We start from the raw sequence: 18,671 nt of genomic DNA on the forward strand, positions 1-18,671 counted from the left end.
CTGAAATAAATAGTTCTTGACGACAGTGATTTCACTTTTCGTAAGGTGACCTCAAAACTCCCTTCAGAAGTGGGACTCAAACCCACACTTCCAGACGAGACTGTGACCTGATCGCAGCACCTTAGACCGGCCATCCTGACACAAACTAAAAAGTGTCCCAGAGTGAATAGTGGGTGCAATTTCGTTAAACTTGTCAAGTTATCAATGGCCTCGTCTTGCCCACAGACACCTCATGCATCTCAAATAACGCCAGGTTGAATGTGTTCGGCACTGTGGGTAAAATTCCCACACTCCCCGACTGCGAATTGAACCCCGGTCTCCCGCGTGACAGGCGGGGATACTGACCACTATACTAACGAGGAACTCTGTGAATATACGTTCCTCAACACGTCCAAGAACTATGAAGACTACAGGTGGAAACGTGAGTCTGACCAATTCATTTTTGGGGGCACAACTTCTTGAGCTAACAAGCGTTGGTGTTTCATTGGTAGAATTACCTGTCATGCATGAAGCCCTGGTCTGCAACATTGGAAAGTATCTGGGCTGCATTGTAGTGCACCTGCTGCTGAATCTCTGGCTGATTGCAGGCAAAGGTATAAGGCTGGGTCATTTGCGTGACCAAAACAAATTGAGTCTTTTCGTTCGGACTGAGTTAAACCAAGAATCTTCACATTCCTGGTTTCATGCATGGCCAATGGATACTGACCACTGTACTAATGAGGGGCTGTGGTGTTCTAGTATTTCTTATAGTGAGCAAGCACTATGAGTCCTGCAGGTGGAAATGTGTCTTGAGAGGATTTTGTGAGCCAAAGTGGGACTAAAAGCGAGCATTGGTGGTTCAGTGGTAGAATTCTCGCCTGCCACGCGGGAGGCCCGGGTTCGATTCCCGGCCAATGCAGTGCATAATAATTATGAATTCTTAAAACGCAACTTAAACACAGTGTGTGAATGGTCACATCTCACGGAACATCAAACTGAGCGGGCGAACCTAACTTAACAGATCGTCTGAAATAAATAGTTCTTGACGACAGTGATTTCACTTTTCGTAAGGTGACCTCAAAACTCCCTTCAGAAGTGGGACTCAAACCCACACTTCCAGACGAGACTGTGACCTGATCGCAGCACCTTAGACCGGCCATCCTGACACAAACTAAAAAGTGTCCCAGAGTGAATAGTGGGTGCAATTTCGTTAAACTTGTCAAGTTATCAATGGCCTCGTCTTGCCCACAGACACCTCATGCATCTCAAATAACGCCAGGTTGAATGTGTTCGGCACTGTGGGTAAAATTCCCTTACTCCCCGACTGCGAATTGAACACCGGTCTCCAGCGTGACAGGCGGGGATACTGACCACTATACTAACGAGGAACTCTGTGAATATATGTTCCTCAACACGTCCAAGAACTATGAAGACTACAGGTGGAAACGTGAGTCTGACCAATTCATTTTTGGGGGCACAACTTCTTGAGCTAACAAGCGTTGGTGTTTCATTGGTAGAATTACCTGTCATGCATGAAGCCCTGGTCTGCAACATTGGAAAGTATCTGGGCTGCATTGTAGTGCACCTGCTGCTGAATCTCTGGCTGATTGCAGGCAAAGGTATAAGGCTGGGTCATTTGCGTGACCAAAACAAATTGAGTCTTTTCGTTCGGACTGAGTTAAACCAAGAATCTTCACATTCCTGGTTTCATGCATGGCCAATGGATACTGACCACTGTACTAATGAGGGGCTGTGGTGTTCTAGTATTTCTTATAGTGAGCAAGCACTATGAGTCCTGCAGGTGGAAATGTGTCTTGAGAGGATTTTGTGAGCCAAAGTGGGACTAAAAGCGAGCATTGGTGGTTCAGTGGTAGAATTCTCGCCTGCCACGCGGGAGGCCCGGGTTCGATTCCCGGCCAATGCAGTGCATAATTATTATGAATTCTTAAAACGCAACTTAAACACAGTGTGTGAATGGTCACATCTCACGGAACATCAAACTGAGCGGGCGAACCTAACTTAACAGATCGTCTGAAATAAATAGTTCTTGACGACAGTGATTTCACTTTTCGTAAGGTGACCTCAAAACTCCCTTCAGAAGTGGGACTCAAACCCACACTTCCAGACGAGACTGTGACCTGATCGCAGCACCTTAGACCGGCCATCCTGACACAAACTAAAAAGTGTCCCAGAGTGAATAGTGGGTGCAATTTCGTTAAACTTGTCAAGTTATCAATGGCCTCGTCTTGCCCACAGACACCTCATGCATCTCAAATAACGCCAGGTTGAATGTGTTCGGCACTGTGGGTAAAATTCCCACACTCCCCGACTACGAATTGAACCCCGGTCTCCCGCGTGACAGGCGGGGATACTGACCACTATACTAACGAGGAACTCTGTGAATATACGTTCCTCAACACGTCCAAGAACTATGAAGACTACAGGTGGAAACGTGAGTCTGACCAATTCATTTTTGGGGGCACAACTTCTTGAGCTAACAAGCGTTGGTGTTTCATTGGTAGAATTACCTGTCATGCATGAAGCCCTGGTCTGCAACATTGGAAAGTATCTGGGCTGCATTGTAGTGCACCTGCTGCTGAATCTCTGGCTGATTGCAGGCAAAGGTATAAGGCTGGGTCATTTGCGTGACCAAAACAAATTGAGTCTTTTCGTTCGGACTGAGTTAAACCAAGAATCTTCACATTCCTGGTTTCATGCATGGCCAATGGATACTGACCACTGTACTAATGAGGGGCTGTGGTGTTCTAGTATTTCTTATAGTGAGCAAGCACTATGAGTCCTGCAGGTGGAAATGTGTCTTGAGAGGATTTTGTGAGCCAAAGTGGGACTAAAAGCGAGCATTGGTGGTTCAGTGGTAGAATTCTCGCCTGCCACGCGGGAGGCCTGGGTTCGATTCCCGGCCAATGCAGTGCATAATTATTATGAATTCTTAAAACGCAACTTAAACACAGTGTGTGAATGGTCACATCTCATGGAACATCAAACTGAGCGGGCGAACCTAACTTAACAGATCGTCTGAAATAAATAGTTCTTGACGACAGTGATTTCACTTTTCGTAAGGTGACCTCAAAACTCCCTTCAGAAGTGGGACTCAAACCCACACTTCCAGACGAGACTGTGACCTGATCGCAGCACCTTAGACCGGCCATCCTGACACAAACTAAAAAGTGTCCCAGAGTGAATAGTGGGTGCAATTTCGTTAAACTTGTCAAGTTATCAATGGCCTCGTCTTGCCCACAGACACCTCATGCATCTCAAATAACGCCAGGTTGAATGTGTTCGGCACTGTGGGTAAAATTCCCTTACTCCCCGACTGCGAATTGAACCCCGGTCTCCCGCGTGACAGGCGGGGATACTGACCACTATACTAACGAGGAACTCTGTGAATATACGTTCCTCAACACGTCCAAGAACTATGAAGACTACAGGTGGAAACGTGAGTCTGACCAATTCATTTCTGGGGGCACAACTTCTTGAGCTAACAAGCGTTGGTGTTTCATTGGTAGAATTACCTGTCATGCATGAAGCCCTGGTCTGCAACATTGGAAAGTATCTGGGCTGCATTGTAGTGCACCTGCTGCTGAATCTCTGGCTGATTGCAGGCAAAGGTATAAGGCTGGGTCATTTGCGTGACCAAAACAAATTGGCTCTTTTCGTTCGGACTGAGTTAAACCAAGAATCTTCACATTCCTGGTTTCATGCATGGCCAATGGATACTGACCACTGTACTAATGAGGGGCTGCGGTGTTCTAGTATTTCTTAAAGTGAGCAAGCACTATGAGTCCTGCAGGTGGAAATGTGTCTTGAGAGGATTTTGTGAGCCAAAGTGGGACTAAAAGCGAGCATTGGTGGTTCAGTGGTAGAATTCTCGCCTGCCACGCGGGAGGCCCGGGTTCGATTCCCGGCCAATGCAGTGCATAATTATTATGAATTCTTAAAACGCAACTTAAACACAGTGTGTGAATGGTCACATCTCATGGAACATCAAACTGAGCGGGCGAACCTAACTTAACAGATCGTCTGAAATAAATAGTTCTTGACGACAGTGATTTCACTTTTCGTAAGGTGACCTCAAAACTCCCTTCAGAAGTGGGACTCAAACCCACACTTCCAGACGAGACTGTGACCTGATCGCAGCACCTTAGACCGGCCATCCTGACACAAACTAAAAAGTGTCCCAGAGTGAATAGTGGGTGCAATTTCGTTAAACTTGTCAAGTTATCAATGGCCTCGTCTTGCCCACAGACACCTCATGCATCTCAAATAACGCCAGGTTGAATGTGTTCGGCACTGTGGGTAAAATTCCCTTACTCCCCGACTGCGAATTGAACCCCGGACTCCAGCGTGACAGGCGGGGATACTGACCACTATACTAACGAGGAACTCTGTGAATATACGTTCCTCAACACGTCCAAGAACTATGAAGACTACAGGTGGAAACGTGAGTCTGACCAATTCATTTCTGGGGGCACAACTTCTTGAGCTAACAAGCGTTGGTGTTTCATTGGTAGAATTACCTGTCATGCATGAAGCCCTGGTCTGCAACATTGGAAAGTATCTGGGCTGCATTGTAGTGCACCTGCTGCTGAATCTCTGGCTGATTGCAGGCAAAGGTATAAGGCTGGGTCATTTGCGTGACCAAAACAAATTGGCTCTTTTCGTTCGGACTGAGTTAAACCAAGAATCTTCACATTCCTGGTTTCATGCATGGCCAATGGATACTGACCACTGTACTAATGAGGGGCTGCGGTGTTCTAGTATTTCTTAAAGTGAGCAAGCACTATGAGTCCTGCAGGTGGAAATGTGTCTTGAGAGGATTTTGTGAGCCAAAGTGGGACTAAAAGCGAGCATTGGTGGTTCAGTGGTAGAATTCTCGCCTGCCACGCGGGAGGCCCGGGTTCGATTCCCGGCCAATGCAGTGCATAATTATTATGAATTCTTAAAACGCAACTTAAACACAGTGTGTGAATGGTCACATCTCATGGAACATCAAACTGAGCGGGCGAACCTAACTTAACAGATCGTCTGAAATAAATAGTTCTTGACGACAGTGATTTCACTTTTCGTAAGGTGACCTCAAAACTCCCTTCAGAAGTGGGACTCAAACCCACACTTCCAGACGAGACTGTGACCTGATCGCAGCACCTTAGACCGGCCATCCTGACACAAACTAAAAAGTGTCCCAGAGTGAATAGTGGGTGCAATTTCGTTAAACTTGTCAAGTTATCAATGGCCTCGTCTTGCCCACAGACACCTCATGCATCTCAAATAACGCCAGGTTGAATGTGTTCGGCACTGTGGGTAAAATTCCCTAACTCCCCGTCGGGGAATTGAACCCCGGTCTCCCGCGTGACAGGCGGGGATACTGACCACTATACTAACGAGGAACTCTGTGTAAATACGTTCCTCAACACGTCCAAGAACTTTGAAGACTACAGGTGGAAACGTGAGTCTGACCAATTCATTTCTGGGGGCACATTTTCTTGAGCTAACAAGCGTTGGTGTTTCATTGGTAGAATTACCTGTCATGCATGAAGCCCTGGTCTGCAACATTGGAAAGTATCTGGGCTGCATTGTAGTGCACCTGCTGCTGAATCTCTGGCTGATTGCAGGCAAAGGTATAAGGCTGGGTCATTTGCGTGACCAAAACAAATTGGCTCTTTTCGTTCGGACTGAGTTAAACCAAGAATCTTCACATTCCTGGTTTCATGCATGGCCAATGGATACTGACCACTGTACTAATGAGGGGCTGCGGTGTTCTAGTATTTCTTAAAGTGAGCAAGCACTATGAGTCCTGCAGGTGGAAATGTGTCTCGAGAAGATTTTGTGAGCCAAAGTGACACTAATAGCGAGCTTTGGTGGTTCGGTGGTAGAATTCTTGCCTGCCACGCGGGAGGACCGGGTTTGATTCCCGGCCAATGCAGTGCATAATTATTATGAATTCTTAAAACGCAACTTAAACACAGTGTGTGAATGGTCACATCTCATGGAACATCAAACTGAGCGGGCGAACCTAACTTAACAGATCGTCTGAAATAAATAGTTCTCGACGACAGTGATTTCACTTTTCGTAAGGTGACCTCAAAACTCCCTTCAGAAGTGGGACTCAAACCCACACTTCCAGACGAGACTGTGACCTGATCGCAGCACCTTAGACCGGCCATCCTGACACAAACTAAAAAGTGTCCCAGAGTGAATAGTGGGTGCAATTTCGTTAAACTTGTCAAGTTATCAATGGACTCGTCTTGCCCACAGACACCTCATGCATCTCAAATAACGCCAGGTTGAATGTGTTCGGCACTGTGCGTAATATTCCCTTACTCCCCGACTGCGAATTGAACCCCGGTCTCCCGCGTGACAGGCTGTGATACTGACCACTATTCTAACGAGGAACTCCGTGAATATACGTTCCTCAACACGTCCAAGAACTTTGAAGACTACAGGTGGAAACGTGAGTCTGACCAATTCATTTCTGGGGGCACATTTTCTTGAGCTAACAAGCGTTGGTGTTTCATTGGTAGAATTACCTGTCATGCATGAAGCCCTGGTCTGCAACATTGGAAAGTATCTGGGCTGCATTGTAGTACACCTGCTGCTGAATCTCTGGCTGATTGCAGGCAAAGGTATAAGGCTGGGTCATTTGCGTGACCAAAATAAATTGGCTCTTTTCGTTCGGACTGAGTTAAACCAAGAATCTTCACATTCCTGGTTTCATGCATGGCCAATGGATACTGACCACTGTACTAATGAGGGGCTGTGGTGTTCTAGTATTTCTTATAGTGAGCAAGCACTATGAGTCCTGCAGGTGGAAATGTGTCTTGAGAGGATTTTGTGAGCCAAAGTGGGACTAAAAGCGAGCATTGGTGGTTCAGTGGTAGAATTCTCGCCTGCCACGCGGGAGGCCCGGGTTCGATTCCCGGCCAATGCAGTGCATAATAATTATGAATTCTTAAAACGCAACTTAAACACAGTGTGTGAATGGTCACATCTCACGGAACATCAAACTGAGCGGGCGAACCTAACTTAACAGATCGTCTGAAATAAATAGTTCTTGACGACAGTGATTTCACTTTTCGTAAGGTGACCTCAAAACTCCCTTCAGAAGTGGGACTCAAACCCACACTTCCAGACGAGACTGTGACCTGATCGCAGCACCTTAGACCGGCCATCCTGACACAAACTAAAAAGTGTCCCAGAGTGAATAGTGGGTGCAATTTCGTTAAACTTGTCAAGTTATCAATGGCCTCGTCTTGCCCACAGACACCTCATGCATCTCAAATAACGCCAGGTTGAATGTGTTCGGCACTGTGGGTAAAATTCCCACACTCCCCGACTGCGAATTGAACCCCGGTCTCCCGCGTGACAGGCGGGGATACTGACCACTATACTAACGAGGAACTCTGTGAATATACGTTCCTCAACACGTCCAAGAACTATGAAGACTACAGGTGGAAACGTGAGTCTGACCAATTCATTTTTGGGGGCACAACTTCTTGAGCTAACAAGCGTTGGTGTTTCATTGGTAGAATTACCTGTCATGCATGAAGCCCTGGTCTGCAACATTGGAAAGTATCTGGGCTGCATTGTAGTGCACCTGCTGCTGAATCTCTGGCTGATTGCAGGCAAAGGTATAAGGCTGGGTCATTTGCGTGACCAAAACAAATTGAGTCTTTTCGTTCGGACTGAGTTAAACCAAGAATCTTCACATTCCTGGTTTCATGCATGGCCAATGGATACTGACCACTGTACTAATGAGGGGCTGTGGTGTTCTAGTATTTCTTATAGTGAGCAAGCACTATGAGTCCTGCAGGTGGAAATGTGTCTTGAGAGGATTTTGTGAGCCAAAGTGGGACTAAAAGCGAGCATTGGTGGTTCAGTGGTAGAATTCTCGCCTGCCACGCGGGAGGCCCGGGTTCGATTCCCGGCCAATGCAGTGCATAATAATTATGAATTCTTAAAACGCAACTTAAACACAGTGTGTGAATGGTCACATCTCACGGAACATCAAACTGAGCGGGTGAACCTAACTTAACAGATCGTCTGAAATAAATAGTTCTTGACGACAGTGATTTCACTTTTCGTAAGGTGACCTCAAAACTCCCTTCAGAAGTGGGACTCAAACCCACACTTCCAGACGAGACTGTGACCTGATCGCAGCACCTTAGACCGGCCATCCTGACACAAACTAAAAAGTGTCCCAGAGTGAATAGTGGGTGCAATTTCGTTAAACTTGTCAAGTTATCAATGGCCTCGTCTTGCCCACAGACACCTCATGCATCTCAAATAACGCCAGGTTGAATGTGTTCGGCACTGTGGGTAAAATTCCCTTACTCCCCGACTGCGAATTGAACACCGGTCTCCAGCGTGACAGGCGGGGATACTGACCACTATACTAACGAGGAACTCTGTGAATATATGTTCCTCAACACGTCCAAGAACTATGAAGACTACAGGTGGAAACGTGAGTCTGACCAATTCATTTTTGGGGGCACAACTTCTTGAGCTAACAAGCGTTGGTGTTTCATTGGTAGAATTACCTGTCATGCATGAAGCCCTGGTCTGCAACATTGGAAAGTATCTGGGCTGCATTGTAGTGCACCTGCTGCTGAATCTCTGGCTGATTGCAGGCAAAGGTATAAGGCTGGGTCATTTGCGTGACCAAAACAAATTGAGTCTTTTCGTTCGGACTGAGTTAAACCAAGAATCTTCACATTCCTGGTTTCATGCATGGCCAATGGATACTGACCACTGTACTAATGAGGGGCTGTGGTGTTCTAGTATTTCTTATAGTGAGCAAGCACTATGAGTCCTGCAGGTGGAAATGTGTCTTGAGAGGATTTTGTGAGCCAAAGTGGGACTAAAAGCGAGCATTGGTGGTTCAGTGGTAGAATTCTCGCCTGCCACGCGGGAGGCCCGGGTTCGATTCCCGGCCAATGCAGTGCATAATTATTATGAATTCTTAAAACGCAACTTAAACACAGTGTGTGAATGGTCACATCTCACGGAACATCAAACTGAGCGGGCGAACCTAACTTAACAGATCGTCTGAAATAAATAGTTCTTGACGACAGTGATTTCACTTTTCGTAAGGTGACCTCAAAACTCCCTTCAGAAGTGGGACTCAAACCCACACTTCCAGACGAGACTGTGACCTGATCGCAGCACCTTAGACCGGCCATCCTGACACAAACTAAAAAGTGTCCCAGAGTGAATAGTGGGTGCAATTTCGTTAAACTTGTCAAGTTATCAATGGCCTCGTCTTGCCCACAGACACCTCATGCATCTCAAATAACGCCAGGTTGAATGTGTTCGGCACTGTGGGTAAAATTCCCACACTCCCCGACTACGAATTGAACCCCGGTCTCCCGCGTGACAGGCGGGGATACTGACCACTATACTAACGAGGAACTCTGTGAATATACGTTCCTCAACACGTCCAAGAACTATGAAGACTACAGGTGGAAACGTGAGTCTGACCAATTCATTTTTGGGGGCACAACTTCTTGAGCTAACAAGCGTTGGTGTTTCATTGGTAGAATTACCTGTCATGCATGAAGCCCTGGTCTGCAACATTGGAAAGTATCTGGGCTGCATTGTAGTGCACCTGCTGCTGAATCTCTGGCTGATTGCAGGCAAAGGTATAAGGCTGGGTCATTTGCGTGACCAAAACAAATTGAGTCTTTTCGTTCGGACTGAGTTAAACCAAGAATCTTCACATTCCTGGTTTCATGCATGGCCAATGGATACTGACCACTGTACTAATGAGGGGCTGTGGTGTTCTAGTATTTCTTATAGTGAGCAAGCACTATGAGTCCTGCAGGTGGAAATGTGTCTTGAGAGGATTTTGTGAGCCAAAGTGGGACTAAAAGCGAGCATTGGTGGTTCAGTGGTAGAATTCTCGCCTGCCACGCGGGAGGCCTGGGTTCGATTCCCGGCCAATGCAGTGCATAATTATTATGAATTCTTAAAACGCAACTTAAACACAGTGTGTGAATGGTCACATCTCATGGAACATCAAACTGAGCGGGCGAACCTAACTTAACAGATCGTCTGAAATAAATAGTTCTTGACGACAGTGATTTCACTTTTCGTAAGGTGACCTCAAAACTCCCTTCAGAAGTGGGACTCAAACCCACACTTCCAGACGAGACTGTGACCTGATCGCAGCACCTTAGACCGGCCATCCTGACACAAACTAAAAAGTGTCCCAGAGTGAATAGTGGGTGCAATTTCGTTAAACTTGTCAAGTTATCAATGGCCTCGTCTTGCCCACAGACACCTCATGCATCTCAAATAACGCCAGGTTGAATGTGTTCGGCACTGTGGGTAAAATTCCCTTACTCCCCGACTGCGAATTGAACCCCGGTCTCCCGCGTGACAGGCGGGGATACTGACCACTATACTAACGAGGAACTCTGTGAATATACGTTCCTCAACACGTCCAAGAACTATGAAGACTACAGGTGGAAACGTGAGTCTGACCAATTCATTTCTGGGGGCACAACTTCTTGAGCTAACAAGCGTTGGTGTTTCATTGGTAGAATTACCTGTCATGCATGAAGCCCTGGTCTGCAACATTGGAAAGTATCTGGGCTGCATTGTAGTGCACCTGCTGCTGAATCTCTGGCTGATTGCAGGCAAAGGTATAAGGCTGGGTCATTTGCGTGACCAAAACAAATTGGCTCTTTTCGTTCGGACTGAGTTAAACCAAGAATCTTCACATTCCTGGTTTCATGCATGGCCAATGGATACTGACCACTGTACTAATGAGGGGCTGCGGTGTTCTAGTATTTCTTAAAGTGAGCAAGCACTATGAGTCCTGCAGGTGGAAATGTGTCTTGAGAGGATTTTGTGAGCCAAAGTGGGACTAAAAGCGAGCATTGGTGGTTCAGTGGTAGAATTCTCGCCTGCCACGCGGGAGGCCCGGGTTCGATTCCCGGCCAATGCAGTGCATAATTATTATGAATTCTTAAAACGCAACTTAAACACAGTGTGTGAATGGTCACATCTCATGGAACATCAAACTGAGCGGGCGAACCTAACTTAACAGATCGTCTGAAATAAATAGTTCTTGACGACAGTGATTTCACTTTTCGTAAGGTGACCTCAAAACTCCCTTCAGAAGTGGGACTCAAACCCACACTTCCAGACGAGACTGTGACCTGATCGCAGCACCTTAGACCGGCCATCCTGACACAAACTAAAAAGTGTCCCAGAGTGAATAGTGGGTGCAATTTCGTTAAACTTGTCAAGTTATCAATGGCCTCGTCTTGCCCACAGACACCTCATGCATCTCAAATAACGCCAGGTTGAATGTGTTCGGCACTGTGGGTAAAATTCCCTTACTCCCCGACTGCGAATTGAACCCCGGACTCCAGCGTGACAGGCGGGGATACTGACCACTATACTAACGAGGAACTCTGTGAATATACGTTCCTCAACACGTCCAAGAACTATGAAGACTACAGGTGGAAACGTGAGTCTGACCAATTCATTTCTGGGGGCACAACTTCTTGAGCTAACAAGCGTTGGTGTTTCATTGGTAGAATTACCTGTCATGCATGAAGCCCTGGTCTGCAACATTGGAAAGTATCTGGGCTGCATTGTAGTGCACCTGCTGCTGAATCTCTGGCTGATTGCAGGCAAAGGTATAAGGCTGGGTCATTTGCGTGACCAAAACAAATTGGCTCTTTTCGTTCGGACTGAGTTAAACCAAGAATCTTCACATTCCTGGTTTCATGCATGGCCAATGGATACTGACCACTGTACTAATGAGGGGCTGCGGTGTTCTAGTATTTCTTAAAGTGAGCAAGCACTATGAGTCCTGCAGGTGGAAATGTGTCTTGAGAGGATTTTGTGAGCCAAAGTGGGACTAAAAGCGAGCATTGGTGGTTCAGTGGTAGAATTCTCGCCTGCCACGCGGGAGGCCCGGGTTCGATTCCCGGCCAATGCAGTGCATAATTATTATGAATTCTTAAAACGCAACTTAAACACAGTGTGTGAATGGTCACATCTCATGGAACATCAAACTGAGCGGGCGAACCTAACTTAACAGATCGTCTGAAATAAATAGTTCTTGACGACAGTGATTTCACTTTTCGTAAGGTGACCTCAAAACTCCCTTCAGAAGTGGGACTCAAACCCACACTTCCAGACGAGACTGTGACCTGATCGCAGCACCTTAGACCGGCCATCCTGACACAAACTAAAAAGTGTCCCAGAGTGAATAGTGGGTGCAATTTCGTTAAACTTGTCAAGTTATCAATGGCCTCGTCTTGCCCACAGACACCTCATGCATCTCAAATAACGCCAGGTTGAATGTGTTCGGCACTGTGGGTAAAATTCCCTAACTCCCCGTCGGGGAATTGAACCCCGGTCTCCCGCGTGACAGGCGGGGATACTGACCACTATACTAACGAGGAACTCTGTGTAAATACGTTCCTCAACACGTCCAAGAACTTTGAAGACTACAGGTGGAAACGTGAGTCTGACCAATTCATTTCTGGGGGCACATTTTCTTGAGCTAACAAGCGTTGGTGTTTCATTGGTAGAATTACCTGTCATGCATGAAGCCCTGGTCTGCAACATTGGAAAGTATCTGGGCTGCATTGTAGTGCACCTGCTGCTGAATCTCTGGCTGATTGCAGGCAAAGGTATAAGGCTGGGTCATTTGCGTGACCAAAACAAATTGGCTCTTTTCGTTCGGACTGAGTTAAACCAAGAATCTTCACATTCCTGGTTTCATGCATGGCCAATGGATACTGACCACTGTACTAATGAGGGGCTGCGGTGTTCTAGTATTTCTTAAAGTGAGCAAGCACTATGAGTCCTGCAGGTGGAAATGTGTCTCGAGAAGATTTTGTGAGCCAAAGTGACACTAATAGCGAGCTTTGGTGGTTCGGTGGTAGAATTCTTGCCTGCCACGCGGGAGGACCGGGTTTGATTCCCGGCCAATGCAGTGCATAATTATTATGAATTCTTAAAACGCAACTTAAACACAGTGTGTGAATGGTCACATCTCATGGAACATCAAACTGAGCGGGCGAACCTAACTTAACAGATCGTCTGAAATAAATAGTTCTCGACGACAGTGATTTCACTTTTCGTAAGGTGACCTCAAAACTCCCTTCAGAAGTGGGACTCAAACCCACACTTCCAGACGAGACTGTGACCTGATCGCAGCACCTTAGACCGGCCATCCTGACACAAACTAAAAAGTGTCCCAGAGTGAATAGTGGGTGCAATTTCGTTAAACTTGTCAAGTTATCAATGGACTCGTCTTGCCCACAGACACCTCATGCATCTCAAATAACGCCAGGTTGAATGTGTTCGGCACTGTGCGTAATATTCCCTTACTCCCCGACTGCGAATTGAACCCCGGTCTCCCGCGTGACAGGCTGTGATACTGACCACTATTCTAACGAGGAACTCCGTGAATATACGTTCCTCAACACGTCCAAGAACTTTGAAGACTACAGGTGGAAACGTGAGTCTGACCAATTCATTTCTGGGGGCACATTTTCTTGAGCTAACAAGCGTTGGTGTTTCATTGGTAGAATTACCTGTCATGCATGAAGCCCTGGTCTGCAACATTGGAAAGTATCTGGGCTGCATTGTAGTACACCTGCTGCTGAATCTCTGGCTGATTGCAGGCAAAGGTATAAGGCTGGGTCATTTGCGTGACCAAAATAAATTGGCTCTTTTCGTTCGGACTGAGTTAAACCAAGAATCTTCACATTCCTGGTTTCATGCATGGCCAATGGATACTGACCACTGTACTAATGAGGGGCTGTGGTGTTCTAGTATTTCTTATAGTGAGCAAGCACTATGAGTCCTGCAGGTGGAAATGTGTCTTGAGAGGATTTTGTGAGCCAAAGTGTGACTAAAAGCGAGCATTGGTGGTTCAGTGGTCGAATTCTCGCCTGCCACGCGGGAGGCCCGGGTTCGATTCCCGGCTAATGCAGTGCATAATTATTATGAATTCTTAAAACGCAACTTAAACACAGTTTGTGAATGGTCACATCTCATGGAACATCAAACTGAGCGGGCGAACCTAACTTAACAGATCGTCTGAAATAAATAGTTCTTGACGACAGTGATTTCACTTTTGGTAAGGTGACCTCAAAACTCCCTTCAGAAGTGGGACTCAAACCCACACTTCCAGACGAGACTGCGACCTGATCGCAGCACCTTAGACCGATCGGCCATCCTGACACAAATTAAAAAGTGTACCAGAGTGAATAGTGGGTTCAAATTCGTTAAACTTGTCAAGTTATCAATGGCCTCGTCTTGCCCACAGACACCTCATGCATCTCAAATAACGCCAGGTTGAATGTGTTCGGCACTGTGGGTAAAATTCCCTTACTCCCCGTCGGGGAATTGAACCCCGGTCTCCCGCGTGACAGGCGGGGATACTGACCACTATACTAACGAGGAACTCTGTGAATATATGTTCCTCAACACGTCCAAGAACTATGAAGACTACAGGTGGAAACCTGAGTCTGACCAATTCATTTTTGGGGGCACAACTTCTTGAGCTAACAAGCGTTGGTGTTTCATTGGTAGAATTACCTGTCATGCATGAAGCCCTGGTCTGCAACATTGGAAAGTATCTGGGCTGCATTGTAGTGCACCTGCTGCTGAATCTCTGGCTGATTGCAGGCAAAGGTATAAGGCTGGGTCATTTGCGTGACCAAAACAAATTGAGTCTTTTCGTTCGGACTGAGTTAAACCAAGAATCTTCACATTCCTGGTTTCATGCATGGCCAATGGATACTGACCACTGTACTAATGAGGGGCTGTGGTGTTCTAGTATTTCTTATAGTGAGCAAGCACTATGAGTCCTGCAGGTGGAAATGTGTCTTGAGAGGATTTTGTGAGCCAAAGTGGGACTAAAAGCGAGCATTGGTGGTTCAGTGGTAGAATTCTCGCCTGCCACGCGGGAGGCCCGGGTTCGATTCCCGGCCAATGCAGTGCATAATTATTATGAATTCTTAAAACGCAACTTAAACACAGTGTGTGAATGGTCACATCTCACGGAACATCAAACTGAGCGGGCGAACCTAACTTAACAGATCGTCTGAAATAAATAGTTCTTGACGACAGTGATTTCACTTTTCGTAAGGTGACCTCAAAACTCCCTTCAGAAGTGGGACTCAAACCCACACTTCCAGACGAGACTGTGACCTGATCGCAGCACCTTAGACCGGCCATCCTGACACAAACTAAAAAGTGTCCCAGAGTGAATAGTGGGTGCAATTTCGTTAAACTTGTCAAGTTATCAATGGCCTCGTCTTGCCCACAGACACCTCATGCATCTCAAATAACGCCAGGTTGAATGTGTTCGGCACTGTGGGTAAAATTCCCACACTCCCCGACTGCGAATTGAACCCCGGTCTCCCGCGTGACAGGCGGGGATACTGACCACTATACTAACGAGGAACTCTGTGAATATACGTTCCTCAACACGTCCAAGAACTATGAAGACTACAGGTGGAAACGTGAGTCTGACCAATTCATTTTTGGGGGCACAACTTCTTGAGCTAACAAGCGTTGGTGTTTCATTGGTAGAATTACCTGTCATGCATGAAGCCCTGGTCTGCAACATTGGAAAGTATCTGGGCTGCATTGTAGTGCACCTGCTGCTGAATCTCTGGCTGATTGCAGGCAAAGGTATAAGGCTGGGTCATTTGCGTGACCAAAACAAATTGAGTCTTTTCGTTCGGACTGAGTTAAACCAAGAATCTTCACATTCCTGGTTTCATGCATGGCCAATGGATACTGACCACTGTACTAATGAGGGGCTGTGGTGTTCTAGTATTTCTTATAGTGAGCAAGCACTATGAGTCCTGCAGGTGGAAATGTGTCTTGAGAGGATTTTGTGAGCCAAAGTGGGACTAAAAGCGAGCATTGGTGGTTCAGTGGTAGAATTCTCGCCTGCCACGCGGGAGGCCCGGGTTCGATTCCCGGCCAATGCAGTGCATAATAATTATGAATTCTTAAAACGCAACTTAAACACAGTGTGTGAATGGTCACATCTCACGGAACATCAAACTGAGCGGGCGAACCTAACTTAACAGATCGTCTGAAATAAATAGTTCTTGACGACAGTGATTTCACTTTTCGTAAGGTGACCTCAAAACTCCCTTCAGAAGTGGGACTCAAACCCACACTTCCAGACGAGACTGTGACCTGATCGCAGCACCTTAGACCGGCCATCCTGACACAAACTAAAAAGTGTCCCAGAGTGAATAGTGGGTGCAATTTCGTTAAACTTGTCAAGTTATCAATGGCCTCGTCTTGCCCACAGACACCTCATGCATCTCAAATAACGCCAGGTTGAATGTGTTCGGCACTGTGGGTAAAATTCCCTTACTCCCCGACTGCGAATTGAACCCCGGTCTCCAGCGTGACAGGCGGGGATACTGACCACTATACTAACGAGGAACTCTGTGAATATATGTTCCTCAACACGTCCAAGAACTATGAAGACTACAGGTGGAAACGTGAGTCTGACCAATTCATTTTTGGGGGCACAACTTCTTGAGCTAACAAGCGTTGGTGTTTCATTGGTAGAATTACCTGTCATGCATGAAGCCCTGGTCTGCAACATTGGAAAGTATCTGGGCTGCATTGTAGTGCACCTGCTGCTGAATCTCTGGCTGATTGCAGGCAAAGGTATAAGGCTGGGTCATTTGCGTGACCAAAACAAATTGAGTCTTTTCGTTCGGACTGAGTTAAACCAAGAATCTTCACATTCCTGGTTTCATGCATGGCCAATGGATACTGACCACTGTACTAATGAGGGGCTGTGGTGTTCTAGTATTTCTTATAGTGAGCAAGCACTATGAGTCCTGCAGGTGGAAATGTGTCTTGAGAGGATTTTGTGAGCCAAAGTGGGACTAAAAGCGAGCATTGGTGGTTCAGTGGTAGAATTCTCGCCTGCCACGCGGGAGGCCCGGGTTCGATTCCCGGCCAATGCAGTGCATAATTATTATGAATTCTTAAAACGCAACTTAAACACAGTGTGTGAATGGTCACATCTCACGGAACATCAAACTGAGCGGGCGAACCTAACTTAACAGATCGTCTGAAATAAATAGTTCTTGACGACAGTGATTTCACTTTTCGTAAGGTGACCTCAAAACTCCCTTCAGAAGTGGGACTCAAACCCACACTTCCAGACGAGACTGTGACCTGATCGCAGCACCTTAGACCGGCCATCCTGACACAAACTAAAGAGTGTCCCAGAGTGAATAGTGGGTGCAATTTCGTTAAACTTGTCAAGTTATCAATGGCCTCGTCTTGCCCACAGACACCTCATGCATCTCAAATAACGCCAGGTTGAATGTGTTCGGCACTGTGGGTAAAATTCCCACACTCCCCGACTGCGAATTGAACCCCGGTCTCCCGCGTGACAGGCGGGGATACTGACCACTATACTAACGAGGAACTCTGTGAATATACGTTCCTCAAAACGTCCAAGAACTATGAAGACTACAGGTGGAAACGTGAGTCTGACCAATTCATTTTTGGGGGCACAACTTCTTGAGCTAACAAGCGTTGGTGTTTCATTGGTAGAATTACCTGTCATGCATGAAGCCCTGGTCTGCAACATTGGAAAGTATCTGGGCTGCATTGTAGTGCACCTGCTGCTGAATCTCTGGCTGATTGCAGGCAAAGGTATAAGGCTGGGTCATTTGCGTGACCAAAACAAATTGAGTCTTTTCGTTCGGACTGAGTTAAACCAAGAATCTTCACATTCCTGGTTTCATGCATGGCCAATGGATACTGACCACTGTACTAATGAGGGGCTGTGGTGTTCTAGTATTTCTTATAGTGAGCAAGCACTATGAGTCCTGCAGGTGGAAATGTGTCTTGAGAGGATTTTGTGAGCCAAAGTGGGACTAAAAGCGAGCATTGGTGGTTCAGTGGTAGAATTCTCGCCTGCCACGCGGGAGGCCCGGGTTCGATTCCCGGCCAATGCAGTGCATAATTATTATGAATTCTTAAAACGCAACTTAAACACAGTGTGTGAATGGTCACATCTCATGGAACATCAAACTGAGCGGGCGAACCTAACTTAACAGATCGTCTGAAATAAATAGTTCTTGACGACAGTGATTTCACTTTTCGTAAGGTGACCTCAAAACTCCCTTCAGAAGTGGGACTCAAACCCACACTTCCAGACGAGACTGTGACCTGATCGCAGCACCTTAGACCGGCCATCCTGACACAAACTAAAAAGTGTCCCAGAGTGAATAGTGGGTGCAATTTCGTTAAACTTGTCAAGTTATCAATGGCCTCGTCTTGCCCACAGACACCTCATGCATCTCAAATAACGCCAGGTTGAATGTGTTCGGCACTGTGGGTAAAATTCCCTAACTCCCCGTCGGGGAATTGAACCCCGGTCTCCCGCGTGACAGGCGGGGATACTGACCACTATACTAACGAGGAACTCTGTGTATATACGTTCCTCAACACGTCCAAGAACTTTGAAGACTACAGGTGGAAACGTGAGTCTGACCAATTCATTTCTGGGGGCACATTTTCTTGAGCTAACAAGCGTTGGTGTTTCATTGGTAGAATTACCTGTCATGCATGAAGCCCTGGTCTGCAACATTGGAAAGTATCTGGGCTGCATTGTAGTGCACCTGCTGCTGAATCTCTGG

The 18,671-nt window shown here is 46.6% G+C and overlaps 17 non-coding genes across 17 annotated transcripts; 13 read left to right on the forward strand and 4 right to left on the reverse strand.

The window, feature by feature from the left end:
- The first annotated feature begins 827 nt into the window (after positions 1–827).
- Positions 828–898, forward strand: trnag-gcc (transfer RNA glycine (anticodon GCC)). Its single transcript has one exon. It is a non-coding gene; the product is annotated as a tRNA-Gly (tRNA).
- A 934-nt stretch (positions 899–1,832) lies between these two features.
- On the forward strand, positions 1,833–1,903 carry trnag-gcc (transfer RNA glycine (anticodon GCC)). The gene has a single exon. It is a non-coding gene; the product is annotated as a tRNA-Gly (tRNA).
- A 1,939-nt stretch (positions 1,904–3,842) lies between these two features.
- On the forward strand, positions 3,843–3,913 carry trnag-gcc (transfer RNA glycine (anticodon GCC)). The gene has a single exon. It is a non-coding gene; the product is annotated as a tRNA-Gly (tRNA).
- A 934-nt stretch (positions 3,914–4,847) lies between these two features.
- trnag-gcc (transfer RNA glycine (anticodon GCC)) lies at positions 4,848–4,918 on the forward strand. The gene has a single exon. It is a non-coding gene; the product is annotated as a tRNA-Gly (tRNA).
- A 397-nt stretch (positions 4,919–5,315) lies between these two features.
- Positions 5,316–5,387, reverse strand: trnad-guc (transfer RNA aspartic acid (anticodon GUC)). The gene has a single exon. It is a non-coding gene; the product is annotated as a tRNA-Asp (tRNA).
- A 1,470-nt stretch (positions 5,388–6,857) lies between these two features.
- trnag-gcc (transfer RNA glycine (anticodon GCC)) lies at positions 6,858–6,928 on the forward strand. Its single transcript has one exon. It is a non-coding gene; the product is annotated as a tRNA-Gly (tRNA).
- Positions 6,929–7,862: 934 nt separating this feature from the next.
- trnag-gcc (transfer RNA glycine (anticodon GCC)) lies at positions 7,863–7,933 on the forward strand. The gene has a single exon. It is a non-coding gene; the product is annotated as a tRNA-Gly (tRNA).
- A 934-nt stretch (positions 7,934–8,867) lies between these two features.
- trnag-gcc (transfer RNA glycine (anticodon GCC)) lies at positions 8,868–8,938 on the forward strand. The gene has a single exon. It is a non-coding gene; the product is annotated as a tRNA-Gly (tRNA).
- Positions 8,939–10,877: 1,939 nt separating this feature from the next.
- trnag-gcc (transfer RNA glycine (anticodon GCC)) lies at positions 10,878–10,948 on the forward strand. Its single transcript has one exon. It is a non-coding gene; the product is annotated as a tRNA-Gly (tRNA).
- A 934-nt stretch (positions 10,949–11,882) lies between these two features.
- On the forward strand, positions 11,883–11,953 carry trnag-gcc (transfer RNA glycine (anticodon GCC)). Its single transcript has one exon. It is a non-coding gene; the product is annotated as a tRNA-Gly (tRNA).
- A 397-nt stretch (positions 11,954–12,350) lies between these two features.
- On the reverse strand, positions 12,351–12,422 carry trnad-guc (transfer RNA aspartic acid (anticodon GUC)). The gene has a single exon. It is a non-coding gene; the product is annotated as a tRNA-Asp (tRNA).
- A 1,942-nt stretch (positions 12,423–14,364) lies between these two features.
- Positions 14,365–14,436, reverse strand: trnad-guc (transfer RNA aspartic acid (anticodon GUC)). The gene has a single exon. It is a non-coding gene; the product is annotated as a tRNA-Asp (tRNA).
- A 465-nt stretch (positions 14,437–14,901) lies between these two features.
- Positions 14,902–14,972, forward strand: trnag-gcc (transfer RNA glycine (anticodon GCC)). The gene has a single exon. It is a non-coding gene; the product is annotated as a tRNA-Gly (tRNA).
- A 934-nt stretch (positions 14,973–15,906) lies between these two features.
- trnag-gcc (transfer RNA glycine (anticodon GCC)) lies at positions 15,907–15,977 on the forward strand. The gene has a single exon. It is a non-coding gene; the product is annotated as a tRNA-Gly (tRNA).
- A 934-nt stretch (positions 15,978–16,911) lies between these two features.
- Positions 16,912–16,982, forward strand: trnag-gcc (transfer RNA glycine (anticodon GCC)). The gene has a single exon. It is a non-coding gene; the product is annotated as a tRNA-Gly (tRNA).
- Positions 16,983–17,916: 934 nt separating this feature from the next.
- Positions 17,917–17,987, forward strand: trnag-gcc (transfer RNA glycine (anticodon GCC)). Its single transcript has one exon. It is a non-coding gene; the product is annotated as a tRNA-Gly (tRNA).
- Positions 17,988–18,384: 397 nt separating this feature from the next.
- On the reverse strand, positions 18,385–18,456 carry trnad-guc (transfer RNA aspartic acid (anticodon GUC)). The gene has a single exon. It is a non-coding gene; the product is annotated as a tRNA-Asp (tRNA).
- Between the last annotated feature and the right edge of the window lie 215 nt (positions 18,457–18,671).

The sequence above is a fragment of the Gadus macrocephalus genome, chromosome 4 (assembly GCF_031168955.1).
Source record: "Gadus macrocephalus chromosome 4, ASM3116895v1".
NCBI lineage: Eukaryota > Metazoa > Chordata > Actinopteri > Gadiformes > Gadidae > Gadus > Gadus macrocephalus.